This window comes from Rattus norvegicus, chromosome 6, assembly GCF_021556685.1.
Source record: "Rattus norvegicus strain SHRSP/BbbUtx chromosome 6, alternate assembly SHRSP_T2T, whole genome shotgun sequence".
NCBI lineage: Eukaryota > Metazoa > Chordata > Mammalia > Rodentia > Muridae > Rattus > Rattus norvegicus.
Genome location: NC_141539.1, coordinates 145,190,948 through 145,212,446, shown reverse-complemented (window position 1 = coordinate 145,212,446; position 21,499 = coordinate 145,190,948).

Here is a 21,499-nt window from a genome sequence, read left to right as displayed (position 1 = left end):
GATTAGCAAGAACATCTCAGCTTTCTGGCTAACATCCTATGTCACAGAATCCACACCGATTTCTAACAACAACAACAAAAAAAAACCCTAATATTCATAATGCAGCCCAACTATGTTTGTGTACATGACTGCCTGCCTTTTGCTGCAGCAAAGCTGGATCCTACATGCCTATGGCATTATTTATGCACTTAATGGAGCAGCGCAGTGTAGCGATTCATATCTATTATAGATTTAGTAAGACACGGAGGCATAAGTGAATTTAATCAGACATGTAATTATTTTTATGCCTCCAACTCAAAAATATGCGTAAATAAATTTATGGTTATTTGGCAATCAGTGGGAATGGTCTTTATAAATGTTGAAACAGCTGCTGGCAAACATATTTGCAAAAGAAAGAGAAAGGCTCTTCCAATCGGCGCAAACGAGATGAAGGGACGAGTTAACTGGAATGCCAGTGCTAGCTGTTGAATATTTGTTTTGCCATCCTTGATATTACACAAACATGCAAAACCTGGCATTTCTTTGCCTTCATGGCTACATTTCCTCAGAGGAGCACATTTTTCTCAGAGGAGAACCTTGAAACACATCAGTACGTTACAATGCTCGTATTTTCTCGTTCTGAGTAGCTGCTGTCAAGCTGTTTGACTTCCAGATTCCCGTTTATTCTATTATTGGTGGTATCGCTCCCGTTCTTGAGATGGAACATTCTCGTTTGAAATAACGGGCTACGGTGGCACCGCACTTCTGTCAAATACGTTGATTCTGGCAACTGTTAGGGTTGCTGCTCTCTGGCTTTCACAGTGGCTCTAAGATATTTGCAAAACTTTGCCCGGAAGGATAGTAAATGCAATCTTCACGTTAGTTAGTTATGATTACTTTGCTGTGTTGAAACATCTAATAAATCGCGCATCGGTAAGGGTAGATCTTGGACAAATACTCTGAGAAGATCTAATTTTCTTAAAGTACATCTTTTTTTTTCATTCTCTCAAGTTTTCAATCGAAATTTAGTGCTTTTGGCTGGTGAGAAATTAATGACATTGGCATCTAGTATCTTCTCTCTAACCTGCAGCGGAGAAAAAGCTTCCCAGAGCTCTCCTAATGTGTCAATTAGGTCCTAGTCAGATTACCTCAGGAGGAATTATTTCGTTTGTCTAGGACCAGATATAAAACAGTATAATTTATTAAAGTGGGACACAACGAGGAACACTCCCGCGCTCAGGACTGAGGTGGACTATGTAAATAAAGCCATCGCCTGAGCTTTCCAAGGTGAAGGCATACCAGTCTGCATGTCAATTCTATGCTTATCATCATTTCCAATAGGTTAGTAGCAGCCTTAGATGTCACGGTCATCCGACTTTTGTAAAATCATGGGGTTCCCTTTCATTCACGTATGTTGTTTCAATGATCAGTAGCATTTCCAATAAATTATACACTAGCCAGTTGAAAGAGCTTCTGACTGGTATGGGGGAAAAACTGCAAACCAGGCTAAGGGATGCTTCACCCGCTGCCCAGCTCGGCCGGCCGTGAGACTAGTCAGGTTCCTTGGCAAACCACAGAGCGCCCTCTGTTGATGAAAAAGCACAGCGCGGGAGCGGACCCCAGCCCTGCGGATCTGAAGCTGCAACCCTGCGGGTCGACAAGTCCCATTTACGACGCGAGAAAAAAAAATCCCGTTTAAAATTATAAGAATATTGATTTGCTGGACGCAGAAAGCACACATGACTGCAAGCTCCGAGAGAATGGTAGGATGGTATGTATTTAAGTAGATACACGCACAAACATGCTCGCATCACAGTGTCTACCTACCTGAAGCACTGGGTAAGGAGGCTTCTTTTCCTTCTGTGGACACTCATACACCGGTTTGTTTCTATTCATGTTTTTCGGAACTTCCAGAAAACATGGCGTGAGCAATAATGCTAAATAAGGTAGAGTCTACATTTTCATTTTCTTTAAATGAAAGACTAACTAAACCTCCTTTGAACACACACACACACACACACAGAGAGAGAGAGAGAGAGAGAGAGAGAGAGAGAGAGAGAGAGAGAGAGAGAGCGCTGCGTCCCTTGACCTCCAAGAGGGAAAGACCAGAAAACAAAACCACCACGACTGCTGACTTTGGTTTAGTTTGTGTTTTACTGCTTTCTAACTAAGTTCCAGCAAGCCTTTATAAAATAGCGTGCTGGGGTACAAAATTTTATTTTGGAGGGGGCAGGGGCTACAATTTTAAACCAGTAATTCTATGTTAAGCACTCTTCCGTTCTGTATTTCCATTTACCTCCTGTTGGGTTGGGGAAGAAAATTAGTCTCATGGAGGAGACATCTTTACATTTTTAAGGTCATTGCATATGCTAATTAGTTTTAAAAGCATAGCTGTTTTAGGTTACCTTGCTCTGTCCAGCTTTTAGGTAGCAATTGAAAACGTTGTTGCATTCTTGACTTCGAGTTGCTGTTGGGTGTTACAAACGTTTCTGAAAGACTGACTGTATTCGGGGACCTGCACTGTTACGTCATATCTGATGGCACAGGTGCTTATTAACCTAAAGCTGGGTATTTACAGCCACAGAATTAACTTGATTTTGTGATTTAATTGCAATCTTTAATTCCGTTGTCTCAAGAGAAGACTTCTCTTTCTTGTAAGTTTCCGTTTCAGATTCAAAAAAAGGAATTCAGAGACAAAATATTAGGCCTCTCTAAGAGAGTCAGTCATCAGGAAGGAAGGGAGGAGGGATGTGGAGGATTCTGAGTCATTGCCAGTATACACGAAACTCACCAGATAAATCGCTCGGTACACATTTTTATTTTTCCTCGCAGAGACAATAAGCGTTTTAAAGTAATAAAACTTTATTTTTTCCCCTATATCTTCCATCTTCAGCTATTTGAAGTACCTACATTAATGTGATCATGCTCAACAGGATTTGTTCACATAGCGCACAGGCGCTAAGGAAGTAATTTATGGCCAGAGTCAGAATCCTGAACTGAAGCTCACAGTGCTGAAGTGGGATCAGCAGTGCCTGGGAAGCCTTTAACACGCAAATCCACGCGAAACAGATGAGAATTGGCAGACTCAGTGGCAATGGCGTTTGGAGATTTCAGCCCACCCCAGTATTCCAGGGGAACTGCAAACAGGGTGGGGGTGAGGGGTGGGGGTGAGACACTGCCCTATCCCAGGCTGGCCAGAGCATGTGCCAACACCTTCTGAATTTTCCCCATATTATATCAGCCTTAGCCCTTGTACTTTTATGTGATATGCTATCGCTTTAAATAAAAACAAATATATATTTTATTGGGAATAGGATTATGCTATTTCTCTTTCAGACAATAAAATTACATGAAAATGGTGTATACCCAGAAACAATTTAACCGTGATAAGTGTGTAACTTCCCCCCATGGCTGTGAAAAGCTGAAAATTAATTAGAATGTCAACATTTTGAAATGAAAATGAGCCTCGAGAAAAATGATTTTCTTTTTCCCTGTTTTTTTTTTAATTTGAGATTTGAAAATCGGATAAATTTGCTCACAAATGGAAATTTTAGTTTAAAGAAGCATAAATCGGCCAAACTTAAGTTTATATAATTAAAAAAATGCTTCCCCATTCCCAAATAATTTTATCCTCACAAATTGCACTGTAAAATAGTTTCATGCCTCTGTGCAATATTTTAAGCACTTCAGTTAAAGAAACACTAAATATTTTAAAAAACAGCCCACCAGAGGGCAGTCAGCTTTTAGTCTAACATGTTTGAAATGAATTTATTGGCATGGTTGGCTGAATTCTGAATTAAAATCACATTAGTCTTTGTATCCATAAATTCCTGACTTAAGGTTGGAAAGTACAAGGCTTCAATCATCCTGATTAAAAATCTTCAGGTATTCTAACACTTGCCCTTCTTTACACCCTCAATTGGTTATTGTGGTATTTATGTTTTGTAATAAAACAGGGTTTATTCTGATTTGAGGTGCCTTGGAGGCTTTAATGATTTTTAGTCAGTAGAGACTTCAGTAAAACCCCAACTGAGGAAGTCCTGAGAGACGTTTAAACTATACGTTGTACAACAGGTGCAAGGGACATTCTGAACATGAAGGGCTTGGAGACTCCTGGGTTTGCTTTCTCATGCAGACACCACAGTGCAGCCACCTAATGCATGATGCCATCTTAGTCGTTGGCTGTGATGTTGCTCAGCTAGAAGATGCTTGAAAGAACCCGAGTGTCCTTGGGTGCTTGGGTTCAGCTTTGTGACAACCAAATGAGCTAGGCACATGCTTGAAATCCTAGCACTTCAGAGGCTCAGGCAAGAGGCTGGGGAAGTTGAGGCCAGACTGCAAAGAGAACAAGCCACTGGTGTTAGACGATACGTGTGGGTAGTAACCCTCCAAGCCAAACACCTGCACTAAATGATTTGCTCAGGATTAAAGAACCGAGCCAGTAAGTTGTCACCCTCCAATTCCTAACGTGCCTTAGAACTCAGGACCCATAGAAGAGACCTGAGTCCTGGGGTACTTTCCCTTTGGGATTATTTATTTTGGATTTATTGTTTGGGGGAACACTTTTTCCCTTTTTCTCTCCATCACCCTTCACCTCTGTCTGTGTGCACATGAGTAAAGTTGTCCAAAGAGGCCTGAAGAAGGCATCTGATTCCCTGGAGTTAGGGTCCCAGGCAGTTGTGAGACAGGAGCGTGCTGAGAATGGAGATCAGATCCTTTGGAAGAACTGCAAGTGCTCTTAACTGCTGAGCCACATCTCCAGTCCCGAGAAGGTGTTTGTTTGCTTTGTTTTTTTTACAGTATATTCCGTATTTATTATATAGCTGAGGGATATTTTTATTTAAAAGTATCACATTTTATAAGAAAATAATGATGTGACATGTGCAGAGACTAGTACAGTTAACAGGGGGATGCAATGCTTCTAGGACTGTCTCATGCACAGATCCATATTTTGGGGTAGAGGCTCACTTGATGCCGATTTGCCCTTGCTACCTTTCAATGTCCCCTTGTAGTCACATGAACTACAAAGTTCCTGGGACACCTTTTCATGTTAATACTTGTAGATACTAAAAACTGATAGCAGCTGAGCTAAGTTGAGCTGTGTATTAGATGAGGCAGTACATTAATACTCAAGCCACCATCAGGAAGTAGGTACTATTATTTCTCTCCCTGTTCAGAGGAGAGAAACTACTGGGAAACATATAGACTCCATATCTTTAACCCTGTGGCTTGTATGAGCAACACAAGATTCTGATGTGGTACTATACTGTTCTCCCTTTAAGTATCCTGCATGGGAAGGCTAGCTTTGTGTTTCTTGGAAAGGCAATGTAGGAGTTTGCTTCCTATTACTGTAATAGACAGCACAACCAACTTGGGGAGGAAAAGAGTTTATTTGCCTTACAGGTTGTAGTCTGTCACTACAGGAAGCCAAGGCAAGAACTGAAGCAAAGGCCATGGAGGAGTGCTGCTCTCTGGCTTGCTCCCCATGGCTTGCTCAGTGAACTTCCTTATGCCTCTCAGGACCCAGGGGTGATACTAGTTAGTGTGTATGTGTCCCCACATCAAACATTAATCAAGATTAAATGCCCAGTGGACTTGCCCACACGGGCCAATCTGGTAGAGCTATTTTCTCAGTTGAGTTTCCCTCTTCCCAGATGTCTGTAGCTTGTGTCAAGGGAGCAAAGTGCCTACCAGCATGGGCAGCTCCAAATTATCCTCTCTCTCTCTCTCTCTCTCTCTCTCTCTCTCTCTCTCTCTCTCTCTCTCATCCAGATCCCACTTTTCATGATATCTTTTTTTTTTTTTTGGTTCTTTTTTCGGAGCTGGGGACCGAACCCAGGGCCTTGCGCTTCCTAGGTAAGCGCTCTACCACTGAGCTAAATCCCCAGCCCCTCATGATATCTTAATGTATTACCGAAATACAGCAGTCCCAACCCCGTAGTGACACTCACAGCGGGAGTTCCATCCCAGACTCTACTGCGTATCAGCCAGGTGGGTTTGGGCTTTATTGAATATCCCCAGAACACACTGGTCTCTTAGCAGTAAACTGAGGATAAAATAAGGACCTCAGAGGTCTGCTTGAGAGTCTTAAGTATGATAGTAATATGAAAGCGCTTGACAGATAACATTCAATAAGTGTGGAAAGAAATTGTCCCCTTGTCCGGTTGAGGATGTCAAGGCCAAAAGTGGAAGAAAATGGTAGAGCATATCTTGCTATAAAAATCAAGCCCACGACCTCATACATGCTGAAAAAAATGCTCCACCCCTGAGTATATCCTCAGCCCAATAACTCATCTTTTACTGTTAGGTGTCAATGTCCCAGATATTTGAGAGTTCCAGGTTATAGCATCCTTATTTGACCTGTGCATATGAAATAAATGAATCCCATTCTTGGGTAAATAACTTGCAGGTTAATCAAATTTAAAAGAAAATTGAAAATGTCTTTGAGAGAGTTTGTGTGTGTGTGTGTGTGTGTGTGTGTGTGTGTGTGTGTGTGTGTGTGTGTGTGTGTGTGTTTGGGGCGGGGCTTGGCCAACTCAAAAAAGTATAAGGGATTGGTAGGAAAGTAAAGCAAGCCTGTCTAGCCATTGTTATTTTTCCTTAGACAATCTCCTCGAGTCTCTATAACTACCAAATCATGAAAGCACGGCACATGTACTCAGTACACCTCACCAGCCTACGCTTAGGACTATTTGCTTAGTCCACCAGGCAGATTCCAAAACCATTCCTCAAAATAATTTCTGTTTCAAACCGGTCTCCAATATTTACTGCCCAGTGCTATGAGTGTCAGTGTTTAAGAGATCAACACATGGTAAGTGTTTCTAAACAGAGTTATCAGGCAGAGGAGTTAAGTACCTCTCAGAGGTTCTCACACCAGGAAGACCGAACCACTCCCTCTCCCTGAGCAAAGGTGCTGCTGGGAATTCGCCAAATTGTGGCGTCCAGGAAGCTGAAGACAGCTGGTTTAAGCTGTGAGTGTGAATGGCACCAGGCAGTCCACCAGGTGAAGAGCAGCGGTCCACTTCTTCAGAAAGACCCTGGAGCCAACAACATCACAAAGTAACTTTGTTTCACCCACCCTTTGGATTTTGACCCTGGAGCCAACATCACAAAGTAACTTTGTTTCACCCGTCCTTTGGATTTTGCGGGGTCAGATTTGGTAGTAATATCTCTTTGAGTGCAGCTACAATGGATCCATTCCAGTCAAATATTTAATAGAGTAAAGTCGTTACTCCCTTTGAGCTGGAGCAGTCTGCACTTTGGGTGAGAACCCTCACGTGTGGCCTTTAATAGATAAAGCAACGAGAATGAGAACTAGATTTACACAAGCTCTCAAAAGATCATCTTGTAGTGGACTCACAGAGGGACAGGGTAACACACCCATTGTGGACGCTGAGTCTAGTGATTTTTCAAAGATCTGAGCTGCTTTCTTCACAGGTATTTGAGAGGCTACCAGCGAACGCAAATCCATCAGCTGGACACTGGGTAATTCAAGGAGCTCCTGTATTAATGGCCGGCCCGGTTGTTTCCTCCAGCTACCAGGGATGGTGCAAGGCACTAAAACACACATCAGAAGTGGCATTTATAACTCCTGTTTTTATGGCCGGCACTTCAGAGAGTGATAAGGCTCACCCCAGCTACTGGCATTTAGGACTTTAAAAACCAAGAACCCTACAGTAATATGACTGGTCACACCCTATCTCTTTTTGTAATCACAATAACACTAAAACTTGAAATGTTCAAACAGCCCCAAATGTCACAGCAAAGAAGGATATCCCTGCCTGCTGTGTAAGAGAGCTCTAAATGACAATGGCAGAAACGCTGCTTCTTCAGCTCTCAGACTTGGTCTTGCAGAGGATGAGGTGGGATAAGCTAAATTCTACTTCAATAACAAGTGATCCACAATGCCCCAATCCCCGATCACCCTACAAACAGCAACTGCTAAATGGACTGAATTCATCCCAGTAATCAAGGGACCTGCTTCAAGTGGTTCTCACACTGAGACAGCAGAACAGCCACTCTCTGAAACAGTATGTTTACTGGACTAAAAGAAGGGAGCTAGAGGGACTCAAACCAGCAATACTCTAGACTGAATGTCAAACTACTTCTTAGTACCCTTGAAACATGACCTTACCTCCTAAAAACCATGCTGATCCAGGAAGTCTCGCTACAACAGACGACAGAAATATTCAGTGCGTAGGGGCCAAGCATTCCATGCATTTTTTTCTTTTCTTTTTTCAAGAAGGTTCTAGAAACACAGTCATGGAGCACTCAATCCCTTCTAAGTGTCGAGGGAGGCTTCCAGAGGGGAAGTATATCTAGAAGTTAGGCTGGAGGGAGCATGGCACACAGCTTGGAATATTTGATTTGAGCCAATTTTCCTCTAGGTTCTATACTTGTGACACAATCATAAAAAGTATTCTTAGTAAAGAAAACTAGGTCTTGAGGTTGCCAAGTCTAATACTAGCAATTAGAACTTATAAAAAAAAATCCATTTATACTCTTTGGTTGGCGGTTTAGTCCCTGAGAGCTCTGAGTTGTCTGCTTAGTTAATATTTTTCTTTCTGTGGGGTTGCAATCCCCTTCAGCTCCTTTAGTCCTTCTTCTAACTCTTCCATTGGGGTCCCCAAGCTCACAAGATGGTTGGCTGCAGGCATCCCCGTCTGTATTGGTCATGCTTTGGCAGAGCCTCTCAGGGGACATATCAGACTCCTGTCAGGAAGTGCTTCTTGGCACCAGCAATAGTGTAGATATTTGGTGTCTGCAGATGGGATGGATCCCTAGTGAGATGGTCTCTGGATGGCCTGTCCTTCAGTCTCCGTTCCATTTTTTTGGTCCCTGTTTTTCCTTTGGACAGGAACATATACATATGTAATAGAGAATGGCCTTATCTGACATCAGTGGGAGGAGAGGGAGGCTTGATGCCTCAGTGTAGGGGGATGCTAGAGGGGTGAGGTGGGAGTGGGTGAATGGGTGGAGGGGCGCCCTCATAAAGGCAGAGGGAAGGGGGGGAGGGGGGATGTGATGAGGGATTGGTAGAGGGGTAACCAGGAAGGGTGATATCATTTGAAACGTAAATGAATAAAATGATTAATAAAAAAGAGGAAAATGTACAGAGCCATTAGCAAAGCATGATTCTATAAAATAAATCATTACAAATACAAAAAGAAGAAAAAATATCCCTATGATTTTGTTAGTCTGACTTCTTTTTGCATATTTCTCTTTCCATAAGAAATATTTTACATATTATAAAATGTTAGTTAAAAGAGATTTGGAAAGCAGGAACCCACATTTTGAGCTTTTAAGGACCTCTCATTCACGGGGTACCTTCTATGTGTCCATTGTCCAGCCCTCAAGCGAGAAGACACACAAAACTGGATATGAGGAGTAGGTGAGCACCTCTTCACCTGTGGAGCTGGGGTCCACAGGAGAGACAGGGCCACACACTGTACCACACAGGGCTGTGCACTGTACCATACTGGGCAGTGGAGGTACACAAGGAGGGGCACTCAATTTGGTTCCCACTGTTGAGAGAAGCTTCCCAGATGATTGTACCTGAGGCTGGAGGGAGAGTCATTTTCCCATAACACTAGGAAAACTATTGAGTAACCATGTACACTTCCCTAGAAAGCTAGATTCTTTTTTTTTTAACTTGAGGAAATCTACATTACAAGTTTATCCCTACAATAAACATCTCATGAACGAAATTTGCAAATGTGGGGGTTTATGGTGCTGATACAAAAAAAACATATGCTAACCAAGAACAAGCTTGCATTTTTTGCTTCTCAGTATTTTATGGCCTGCGCCTGACTGTCAACCGACTGCATAAATTCCAAACATTTAGAGGCACAAATCAACTCGATAAAATATCTGTCAGAGCGTTCTGCATTAATCAGATCTGAAGTATTGTAACCTACAGGAGAGAAATGTTTGTGACAGGAACTCAAAATAATGGAATAAGCATGATATTAAAAAACATGATTGTGAGTTATTACTTAAGTTTAAATGAAGAGGAAAAGATCAGGAAGGCAAACTTTCTGTTGGCCCAGCACACTGTTACTCATTACAAAATTATTACATGTCATGGAGAAATCACACTGTGTACTTCTTACTAAAGACTTTTAACATAATTGGACATGACCAAGTTGTATTAAAAAAATATGTTCCAAATCTATTCTAGTCATTTCAAAGAATAGTTTAAAATTTTTTAATTCTACTTAATTTTTAAAAAATCTCTTTAAAGGGGTTGGGAATTTAGCTCGGTGGTAGAGCGCTTGCCTAGCAAGCGCAAGGCCCTGGGTTCGGTCCTCAGCTCCAAAAAAAAAAAAAATCTCTTTAAATGAATAATTGCTTAATGTAGATAACTAATTTGATGGTAGAGTACCACAAGCATTTCCATTTAAATCCAAGGAAGAAAAGGATGTTTTTCACGAGTTATTATTATTGTTGTTGTGGTAGGTAGGTAGGTGTTGCTGTAAAATTATAAAAAAATAAATAAAATGTTGTCTTTCATCCCGCCCTAGGTCTGGCACCGTAGTGCTCCAAGATATATCTGGTAGAATCTTCCTCTCAGTCAGCAAAGCCTCTCACCCACTCTGCTCCATCCCATATCACACTGCCGATGGCCTCTCTCTGAGCCTGGCAACAATCTCTCTACCCATCCAGTTCCCAAGGCAGGTTGCCACCATGCCAGAAATATACATCCCAATTCCGTGGTGGCTTAGTGTCCCAATAATTTCCCACCTAAACATACAAAGCCCTGTACACATCCATCCCTTAAGAATATTCATAACAACCTGTAAATACACAGAGTGAAATCTTAACTCCTGACTCCATGTTCTGTCTGCGGCTTCCTCCTCCAGTCCCCTTCCGTTCCAGACTCTTCCTCTTCCCTCAAACTTTTCTCTCACCCATCCTTCCTTCTCATCCAATGACAGGCCTTGTTCTACCTCAGGTTGATCTTGAACTTGCCACATAGCATAAGCTGGCCTTGAACTCCTGATTCTTCTCCCCGCTCTTCGAAGCGCTAAGATTATTGCAGGGTATTTGATCACTGTCAACCCTGAGATAACGTTATTTGCTGGAAAAAAACAAAAACAGTTTCTAGTCGTGGTGTGCCTCAGCCCTCAGCACATACCTTTAATCTTTCTGGCTGGAATGCAGACAAACCTTTACTACACACATTTAACTCCAAACAGTGAAGGTAAAATTAGTTTGTAGAAGGAAGCACCCATGTTTAAAATTGGTGTCTAATTGAATTGGCAGACAAAGTGGTGAATCAGAGAAAGATTTGGCAGGATAAGACACACCCATCTCTAAAAGAGAGGTTGCTTAAGAAAGAACAGAGCAAAAATGAGGATGTTTCGCTCCTTCTTTTAAAGGGGAACAAAAATATCCATAGGAGGGGTTAGGGAGGCAAAGTTTAGAGCAGAGAATGAAGGAACGGACATTCAGAGCCTGCCCCACATGTGGCCCATACATATACAGCCACAAAACTAGATAAGATGGACGAAGCTAAAAAGTGCTTGCTAACAGGAACCAGATATAGATCTCTCCTGAGAGACACAGCCAGAACACAGCAAATACATAGTTTAATACCAGCAGTAAACCACTGAACTGAGAACGGGACCCCCACTGGAGGAATTAGAGAAAGGGGTGAAAGAGCTGAAGGGGCTCGAGACCCCATAAGAACAACAATGTCAACCAACCAGAGCTTCCAGGGACTAAGCCACTAACCAACGACTATACATGGACTGACCCTGGACTCTGACCTCATAGGTAGCAATGAATATCCTAGTAAGAGCACCAGTGGAAGGGGAAGCCCTGGGTCCTGCCAAGGCTGGACCCCCAGTGAATGGGATTGTTGCAGGGAGGGTGGTAATGGGGGGAGGATGCAGAGGGGAACACCCACATAGAAGGGGAGGTGAAGGGGTTAGGGGGCTGATGGACAGGAAACCGGGAAAGGGAATAACATTTGAAATGTAAATAAGAAATACCCAATTCAATAAAAATGGAAGAAAAAAGAAAGAAAGAAAGAAAGAAAGAAAGAAAGAAAGAAAGAAAGAAAGAAAGAAAGAAAGAAAGAAAGGAAGGAGCGGAAGACGAGAAGACGGGAGCAGTTTTACTAGGGCAGTTATAGAGAGACAGATTGAAGAGAGAACAAGCTAGCAAAAGTCAGCACAGAAACGAGCCGGAGAACGAGTAGGAGCCAAAAGACAAAAACATATCGATAAAGTTAGTATGACTCGGAGATGCCAATGATGTCAGGAGAATAAAAAGCACTTTACAAGATCACAGGTATGTACTCTCATGAATGGATGGAAAATTGTCGCTAATTTTGAACGGTAAAAATATATACCATTAAAAACTTCTTATAATCATTTAAAAACACAGTGGCGGATAAATATCAGCTTAAACACAATTTTTGGTTTTTAAAAAGTACTTAAAAGCTAAAATTGGGCAGGCAAGATGGCTCAAAGGGTGAAGCCACTTGCTGCCAAATCTGTTGACCTGAGTTTGATGCTTCGGACCCACATAGTGGAAGGAAGTAGAGAACCAGCTCCTGCAAGTTGCCCCCAGACTTCCACAGGCCTGCCAGAGCGTGAATAACCTTAATAATTTTTAAAAGCTAGTATGCTTACTTGTTTTATTTTGAGACAAGTTCTCTCAAATAGTGTCACTTCAGCTTCAGCCTCCTGAGAACTGACTTGGCAGGTAAGGTCTACAATGTTAGCCTCTCCTTAGTTTTTTTTTTAAACACAAGTTTTTTTAGTATTTGCTTAGATTTCAAATAAAACATGTTTTATTCACTCATTCATTTATTTATTCACCGATACCAAGGCTTTCCCCCAAGAGTATCTCATTTTTACCACACCACCTCACAATCTGAGACACAGCAGGCCCTGGGTGAAGCTTCCAGTTGAGCACCAGTTCAGTTTCTCCATGCTGTAAGTGAGCGGCGTCTCCAGCAATGGGGCCTTACTGTCAAGGTGTGGAGAGTAACCAAAAAACGAAGGCTATACCCTATCGTTCTTGGAATCCGTGAAACCCCTCTGACCAACTATACAAAAAGTTGCATCCTATGCCTGGTATTGGGAGTTGCATGTGATGCCTGGTTGAGTTCTTGTCTTTCCCATTATAAGGTGATTCCATATAAATTCCTTTTATACGTGAATATATTTTAGGAAGCTTCTGCGGTAGAAGGTTTCCATATGGCTCTTCAAAAGGATTTCAGTGTTAGTTATTCACTCTTTTACCCAGCACCCTTCCCTCCCCCCTTTAAATCATTCCCGTTCTAATTTACCCTTCATCCCTTTATAAATCTATGTCCTTTCTATTGTCCCACCCTTGGAAGATCCTCTACTCTCCCCTGGTCCCTAACAAGCTACCTAATCTCTATGTGTATTCTAAATGAAACACAGAAAGAAAAAGCATAAAGGTTAGCATCTACATAAAGGAGAAACATGCCACCATTGAGCACGTCTTCAAAGTAAGGTGATTATTACAGCTTTCAGGGTTCACAGGCGATGAGATCGATAGAATTCTATTGGCATGAAAATTTAGTTGGGGGATTTGGCATGATTTCAGTGACCTCATCCAGGGAGATATTTCTAGCTCCATTCATTTACCTGAAATTTCATAACTTCATTTTCTTAACAGCTGAATGATATATTCCATTGTGCAAACGTACCAAATTTCAATTATCTGTTCATCAATTGATGGACAGCCAAGCTATTTCCAATTTCTGCCTATTATGAACAGGGCAGCAATAAGCATGAATGCGCTAGTATCTCTGTAGAAAGAGATAGAGTCCTTCAGTCTATGTCCAAGAGTGAAAGCATAGAACTATTTTAAATTTTGATAGGAAACTCGTCACTGATTTTCATAGAAGTTGAACCAGTTTGCATTCCTATCATCAGTGAGTGTCTCCTGTTCCCCACACCCTTGGCAGCAGCATCTGCTGTTACTTATTAATCTTGGCTATTCTGAAGGGGCCAAGAGGAAATACCAATGTAGTTTTCATTTTCATGTTCCTGATGACTAAGGAAGTTGAACATTTTTAAAAGTGTTTCTCAGCCATTTGCTTTTCATCCTTTGAGCGGGTCTCTGTTTGGTTCTGTACCCCTTTTAAAAATTGTTTGTTTGTTAGTTCTTTATATATTCTAGATACTAACCCTCTGTCAGATGTATAGTTGGAAAAATCTCTACCCATTCTGTAGGTTGCCTATTGAATAATGGTATCCTTTGCTGAATAGAAACTTTTTGGTTTTATGAGGCCCCATTTATTATGTTGTTAATCTTAATTCTTGTACTGACAGAGTCCTGTTCAGAAAAGCCTTTCTCATACCAATGGATTCCTCAATCTCACTGTCTGTGAACTCTGAGAGCTGTAATAATAGACGCAAATGTTAGGGAAGTGACCAACCACTTTTTGACCAGAGTTAAAGGCCCACTGAATGAGATGAAACTTATATTTTACATTGTTCATGAAGTCAAGAGCCTGAGACTAAGTAGACCATGGACCCAAGGAAAAGCCTATTGCTATTGACAGGCTATATACAAAAAAACCTGCACATAACTAGCCAGAAAAACAAAACAAAACAAAACAATACCCCCAGCACATAGAGGGGAAGTGGTCACAGTGCCTCACCTTAGCCAAAAAGCCACTTTGAACAAAGAGTCTTCCCAGGGTTTTGATCTCCCATCCCCCACTCCCCAACAAACTCCCCAACCCCTAAACCCCTACCCACACTCCACTAAAACTGGGGAAGTTCATAGGACCAGAAGCTAGATGGCCCTAGGATAAAAATCAAATTCGACTGGCAAAAGAATAAAAAATTTTTAAAAAAATCAACAAAATGGTTCCTAATGATACTCGGCTATACTCATAGATATACCCAATTGATATCAGAGAGGCTTCGTCCAGCGACTGATGGAAACAGATGCAGAGACCCACAGCTAAACAGTAGGCAGCTGGGGGAATCATGCTGAAGAAAGGGAGGAAGGATTGTAGGAGCCAGAGGAGACAAGGAATTGTTTCTTGTTGGGTATTTGGTCATAACAAGGAGAAAAGGAGCCAACACAGACCCTAAGGGAGCATACTCATGGGATTAGAACATGGATGTCTTTGGGGACCATAGTTCTGTCTATTCCTGTGTCTTTGTTAAAGCAGTGTATGTATTTTAAAGCTCTTCAGAGACTCTAATAATAAGCCAACCTGTCCAAATAAGACTCCCTGTCCAAAGCTATTTATCTGACAATAGCTAGATATTATTTCTGATCAAGTAATGCTCTTTTCAAAAATTGAGTTTCTGGAACTTTGTCTCTGCTCTTCTTACACAACTATAATCACCATCTCAGAGGACTGAAATGTGGCAGTTTCTTCCAAGATAGAAGAGGGAAGCACCTTAAAGAGAGATTTCTTAAGATTCAGGAGGTAAATTACTCTAAGTATAGAGTTAGGTTTGTCAAAACCTACATTAATAAGGGTCCTTAAATGCTTCAGCCTCCCTTCAAGCCCACCTACCAGAGGTAGGGGAAAAGAAAGGTTAATAGGAAATAGGGGAAGTGGACATGTTTAGAAGTAGATTGTCAGGATATGAGCGATCCAGTCCAAAATATCAAACATAAATCAATAACAGTGGCTTCATCCAGTGTCTGCCTCAGCAAAACATCCTCTCATAAGACAGTTTCCAGAAGAATATCACATGACACAATTGAATATCCAAAGAAACCAGAAATTTCCACTTAACATAAGTCTCTTAAACTGACCAGATGCACAAGGCTCCTCTCTCCTCACAAAAGCAGTAAGGACTACTGCAGAGACTCGGAGGAGCAAGCTGCCAGGAAGAAATTATCTAAAATGTGGAGCTGACTGGAGGTCATGCAGAGAGCGCCAACGTTCCAGCTTTTATGAGTCATTACATGGGGTGGGCTTCGAGGTTTCAAAAGGCCATGCCAAGCCCATTCTTGCTGTCTTTTCAAGGTGATGCAGCTCTTTTGAGTTCTTTGTTCTTCTGTAACTTCTCATCAATTCTCCTGTGTTTACAGCTAGTCATTTCATTGGTTCACCACGTTTAACATTGGTGATGTGCTTACTTTGGCCTGTCACCAGTTTCCTATTGTGATGGTTTATATATGCTTGGCCGAGGGAGTGGCACTATTAGAAGGTATGACCCTGTTGAAGTAGGTGTGGCCTTGCTGGAGTAGGTGTGTCACTGCGAGTGTGGGCTCTAAGACCCTTATCCTCTCTGCCTGGAAGCCAGTCTTCCACTAGCAGCCTTCAGATGAAGATGTAGGACTCTTAGCTTTGCCTGCACCATGCCTGCCTGCAAGCTGCCATGCTCCCACTTTGATTAATGGACTGAACCTCTGAACCTGTAAGCCAGTCCCAATTAAATGTCCTTTGTAAGACTTGCCCTGGTCATGGTGTCTCTTCACAGCAGTAAAACCCCAACTAACACACACACCAAGAGTAAATAGACGTTTGCTCACATCTCCCCGGAATAATGTCACATAAGTGCTCATGCTATGAATACATGTTGCCTTGGAAAATCTTCTTTGTAATATGGTCTAAATGTCCATATATAAGACCACAAGAAATCTAGGAAACTACACACTTAGACAAAATAGTATTTCTCAAGAGACAGATAAGATACTATGTTATTTTGAAGTAATATCTGCTCTCCTTGTCATACCAACTAATCACTCAGATGAAGCCGGTATTTCCCATGCTCCTTTGCAAATAGCTGTGGTCATGGAACCAGTTGGATGAAACCGAATGAACACATGCTCCAATTAGTTCTTAAAGTCTGGGTGTAAATCCTCTCATCCTGGTCCTTCTCCCCTTTCACTGGATGATGGCAGTAAGGCAGTCACTCTGGACCCCAAAAGACAGAAGCCATACACTGAGGATGGAAATGCCTCCAGTACTATAGACAATACTGAAGTAAAAGATTCCAATCAGCCAAAATGCAGGGAGATTAATGCACACAGAGGTGATGTTCAGGAACTTGAGATGGAAGGATATATGGGGAGGGATCACCCCAAAGTAAGAGAGCATGAAGGAACAGGGAGGAGAGGTGAGCCTGAGGCAGGTACCGGATATGAAGTGCTTAGCTTCTCTCCAAAAGTCATGTTGCATTTATATTTTAAATGGAATGCACTGGAATCTATACAGAAACTAATGGCTAATTTTAGACACCACCCAAATTACCTCATTAGTCTTTTTCTAGGCTTGAGTATTTTGGGGGAGAAAAAAAGAAATGATGTTGAAAAAAACCTCTCATTTTTCTCTTTTGGATTATGACGTCACTTTAAAATGTGTTCAGTGGTTTCATACACGCTGGCCACGTGCTCAAGGACCAGCTGGTACAATTTCTCAGAGCTACAGCCCAAGCTATCACTTTTTTCTCCTGTCTTACAGATATGCCTTTGAAGACTCGAGTTGGGGCGGCAGTGCTGCAGAGTGATTTCCTCCAAATTGAAACTCTCCCTCCCCGAAGGAGGAAGCAGACTCGTGAGACCCAGGTAGGAAGGAAGCAAACCTCTCAAGTCTGTACAGCCTAAAACCAGCAAGATATTTCTGTTCCCTAAAGTTGTTACAGCAGTCAGCAGTTGCTAGACAGCAGGGGCAGGGCTGCGTGGGGAAGGGTCCCTGACCTGTGGGGCCGCCCTAAGTTACATGGAGAGCTTCAGGGTGATGGCTTTCTATGCATGTTCCCCTAAGTTACCCCTCATACACACTTTCCTGTAAGTATTTCCCAAAAGCTCCTGGATCCACACCAACTTTCATCCTCCTATATGTCTGTGAGACCAGGGATCTGAGGACCTGAAAGAATGGGCAAATTGCATGTAATGCTGTACACCATCTTACCTCAGTTTTATAATACCATTCTACATAATATAACAAAGAAACCAATGGTCCTAGGAAAGCTGAGTTCAGAAAAACATGATCAGAAAATAGGTAAGTAAGCATCAGTAAGCACGTGCTGAAATATTAACAGAGCAACCCTTTCCCAGAATGCTCTCAGGTGTAGACCAATTTAAACACAATTGCTTAGCACACACTGTAGATTGTGTCTGGGAAAGCCCAAAAGCAAGTCCGAAGGCCATATCCAGATTCAGGATAGAGTGGTCAGATTGGGTTCTACAGCTGCGTTCTGACATCCATCAAGAATAAACATGTCTTACAGGTTCAATGTAAATGTTTGTTGTGGGAGGCACAAAATCATGTCCAAGAACAATCCAGGGAACGGACAGCACCAGAGGTAAAGGCCCTCTGCCCTTTTTCCTATAGCCTCTCTTATAGTCTCCTAAGGCGCTGTTCACCAGAGTCTTTCTTTTGACTGTGTTCTGACAGTCTACTTCGTTATTAGACTTGGGTGGACTCATTACTTTGGTCTATCATGGCTATCTGAAGTGTATAAGCAGCTGGCCCCCTTGTGCTTCTCCCAAAAAAAAGAACTATCAACTTCTGCATGTCTCCTAGCCATCAGGAAACCGATTGCCCTTATAATGAGGGTACTGGTGGGCTCAGACTCAAGACTGGGCCACACAGAACAGTCCCATCTCACAGAAAGTTCCACAGTAGTCTACTAAGAGGTGTGAAAATTCAGATTAATGGCTCTGTGTGCAGGGTTGGAGGAGAAAACTCATGTTGACTTCACCACCTGCCAGCAGGATAATTTGGGACAGATTGTATCTGTTTCTCTGTGTCTGTCTGTCTGTGTGTCTCTGTCTCCCTCTCCCCCTCTCTCTTCCCCTACCCTTCTCTTCTTCCCCCTCTCATGTGTATATTTCTCTCTCCCTCTCTCCTCATTTATAAAATAACAGTACCTACCTCCAAAATTGGTCAGGAGAATTCAATGATATTTAAAGATACAGCATATAGAACAGCAAGGTCTTAAGAATGTTAAATGTTAGTAGTTAAGACTGTTGACACTTTCTGTTACTTTTAAGTCATTGGTCAAATGCTCACATGGAAATAATTGTGCTAAATGGTTCTGCATTGTAGATGGTCCCTATTCCCGACCTTTGAGTTTCTCACCCTAATTGGGGATGCCAGAGCACACTTGTCAGGATGTATACAGACAGCAGAATGCTTCAGATGAGGTGCTGTAACATGCTAATGTTTGTTCTCAGGAAAAAAGAAGCTATGCTTTCTGTCCACTAACATTAAGGATGACTTCCCTGGGAGATGGGGGCGGGTGGGTGTGAGCATGAAGAGCTGCACAAGCCCCTGCACTTGAGGACTTGAGGATGAGGGATGAAATGCCTGTTGGAGCTTCACTGCAGTCCCAGGACCTGGAGGTGGAACCACCGTAAAGTCAGGAGTCTGGGATTTGCAGGCAAAACACTGCTGCTAGTTGAGACTGCTTAGCTCAAAGGTGGTTCAGCTGAGAATCACTGGGACTCACTCTGCCTCGAATGCCCTTGATCTGATCTACACAGGGTCCTCTATTTCTCCACATTCAGATTTCTGCTTCAATCCACCCCTCCCCGCCCTACATCTTCACTGCCATCTAGTATGGAAGAATCTCTAAAACAATCACATTGTCTAGCTTGACAAACTAAATAATATTTATTGCCTTCTAACCCCTTTTGATCCCAGACAGATGTTTTTATTGTATATTATTCATGACTGATTATAATATAAATCCTAGGGCTCAAGAAAGGTGCTCATGAGTTTGACATCCTCCTGTATTTGCAATGGTTGGGAAAATGCCTGGAGCACAGAGGTTAATAACTTTCAAACAGTTTTTGAAGCAGTTTAAGCATTCAAGGCAGTAGACTCCTGTTTCTTTAATTTCAGATAGGACATATCCCTTTCAGGGACAGGTTATGCACACCCTTGAGGCTTTTGGGAAACTGAGGAAGAAGGTTGCATCTTGTGCAATTCACAATTCTCAATACTGCACACCTTAGCTATTCTCAAGCACCCAGAATTACAGCCTGAATTCCAGTCACCGCTTTCCCTGTGTCTGCTCGGCACCTGTTTCCAAGCGACATACCAGAGTCCCTCATCCAAATAAGAAGAATTCTCATCCCAGGATTCCTGTGCTCCAGTCGAAGAGGACCCATGTGAAGTTGGAGCAGAACAGCTGGGTTCACCACTCCTCACTAAAGTAAACCATGCACCTGGAAGTGTGGGGCAGCCTAAAGCAAAGTGTTGGAAAGGCCCTTCGCAGGGTGTGTTCAGCTGTCAGGTGACTTGGGAAGGCTCCAGAACTGGGGCTTTCATCTGCACCAGGTGCTGTTGGGAAAGGGGGATTAATTCCATAGCCAAATATCGTAAAGCGTTTCTTTTTGGAAAGTCTATTTTGATTTTTTATTTGTGTTTGCGTGCCCGTCGTGTGTGTGTGGGTGCTTGTGGAGCTGGTGTTAGGTATTGTGAACCAATCCCTGGTCCTCTGGAAGAGCAGCAAGCTGCCTTTACCACCAAGCCACCTACACCTCCAAATCAAAGCTTTGTTAAGCTGTAGGCCATGACTCCTAGGAGGTCACATGACTGAACGTGGAGATTGAAAATAAAGTTAGCAACAGCAACGGTAAAATGTTTCTGAAGCTGGAAAGAACCCAGGTGCCCTTCAACAGAGGAATGGATACAGAAAATGTGGTACATCTATACAATGGAATACTACTCAGCTATCAAAAACAATGACTTTATGAAATTCATAGGCAAATGGATGGAACTGGAAAATATCATCCTGAGTGAGGTAACCCAATCACAGAAAAACACACATGGTATGCACTCATTGATAAGTGGGTATTAGCCCAAATGCTTGAATTACCCTAGATGCACAGAACACATGAAACTCAAGAAGGATGATCAAAATGTGAATGCTTCACTCCTTCTTTAAAAGGGGAACAAGAATACCCTTGGCAGGGAATAAGGAGGCAAAGATTAGAACAGAGGCTGAAGGAACACCCATTCAGAGCCTGCCCCACATGTGGCCCATACATATACAGCCACCCAATTAGACAAGATGGATGAAGCAAAGAAGTGCAGGCTGACAGGAATCGAATGTAGATCTCTCCTGAGAGACACAGCCAGAATACAGCAAATACAAAGGCGAATGCCATCATTAAACCACTGAACTGAGAACGAGACCCCCATAGAAGGGATCTTAGAAAGGACTGGAAGAGCTTGAAGGGGCTTGAGACCCCATATGTACAACAATGCCAACCAACCAGAGCTTCCGGGGACTAAGCCACTTCCCAAAGACTACACATGGACTGACCCTGGGCTCCAACCTCATAGGTAGCAATGAATATTCTAGTAAGATCACCAGTGGAAGGGGAAGCCCTGGGTCCTGCTAAGACTGAACCCCCAGTGAAGGTGATTGTTGGGGGGAGGGTGGTAATGGGGGGAGGATGGGGAGGGGAACACCCATATAAAAGGGGAGAGGGAGGTGTTAGGGGGATGTTGGCCCAGAAACTGGGAAGGGGAATAACAATCGAAATGTATATAAGAAATACTCAAGTTAATAAAGATGAAAAAAATGTTTCTGAATGTGCA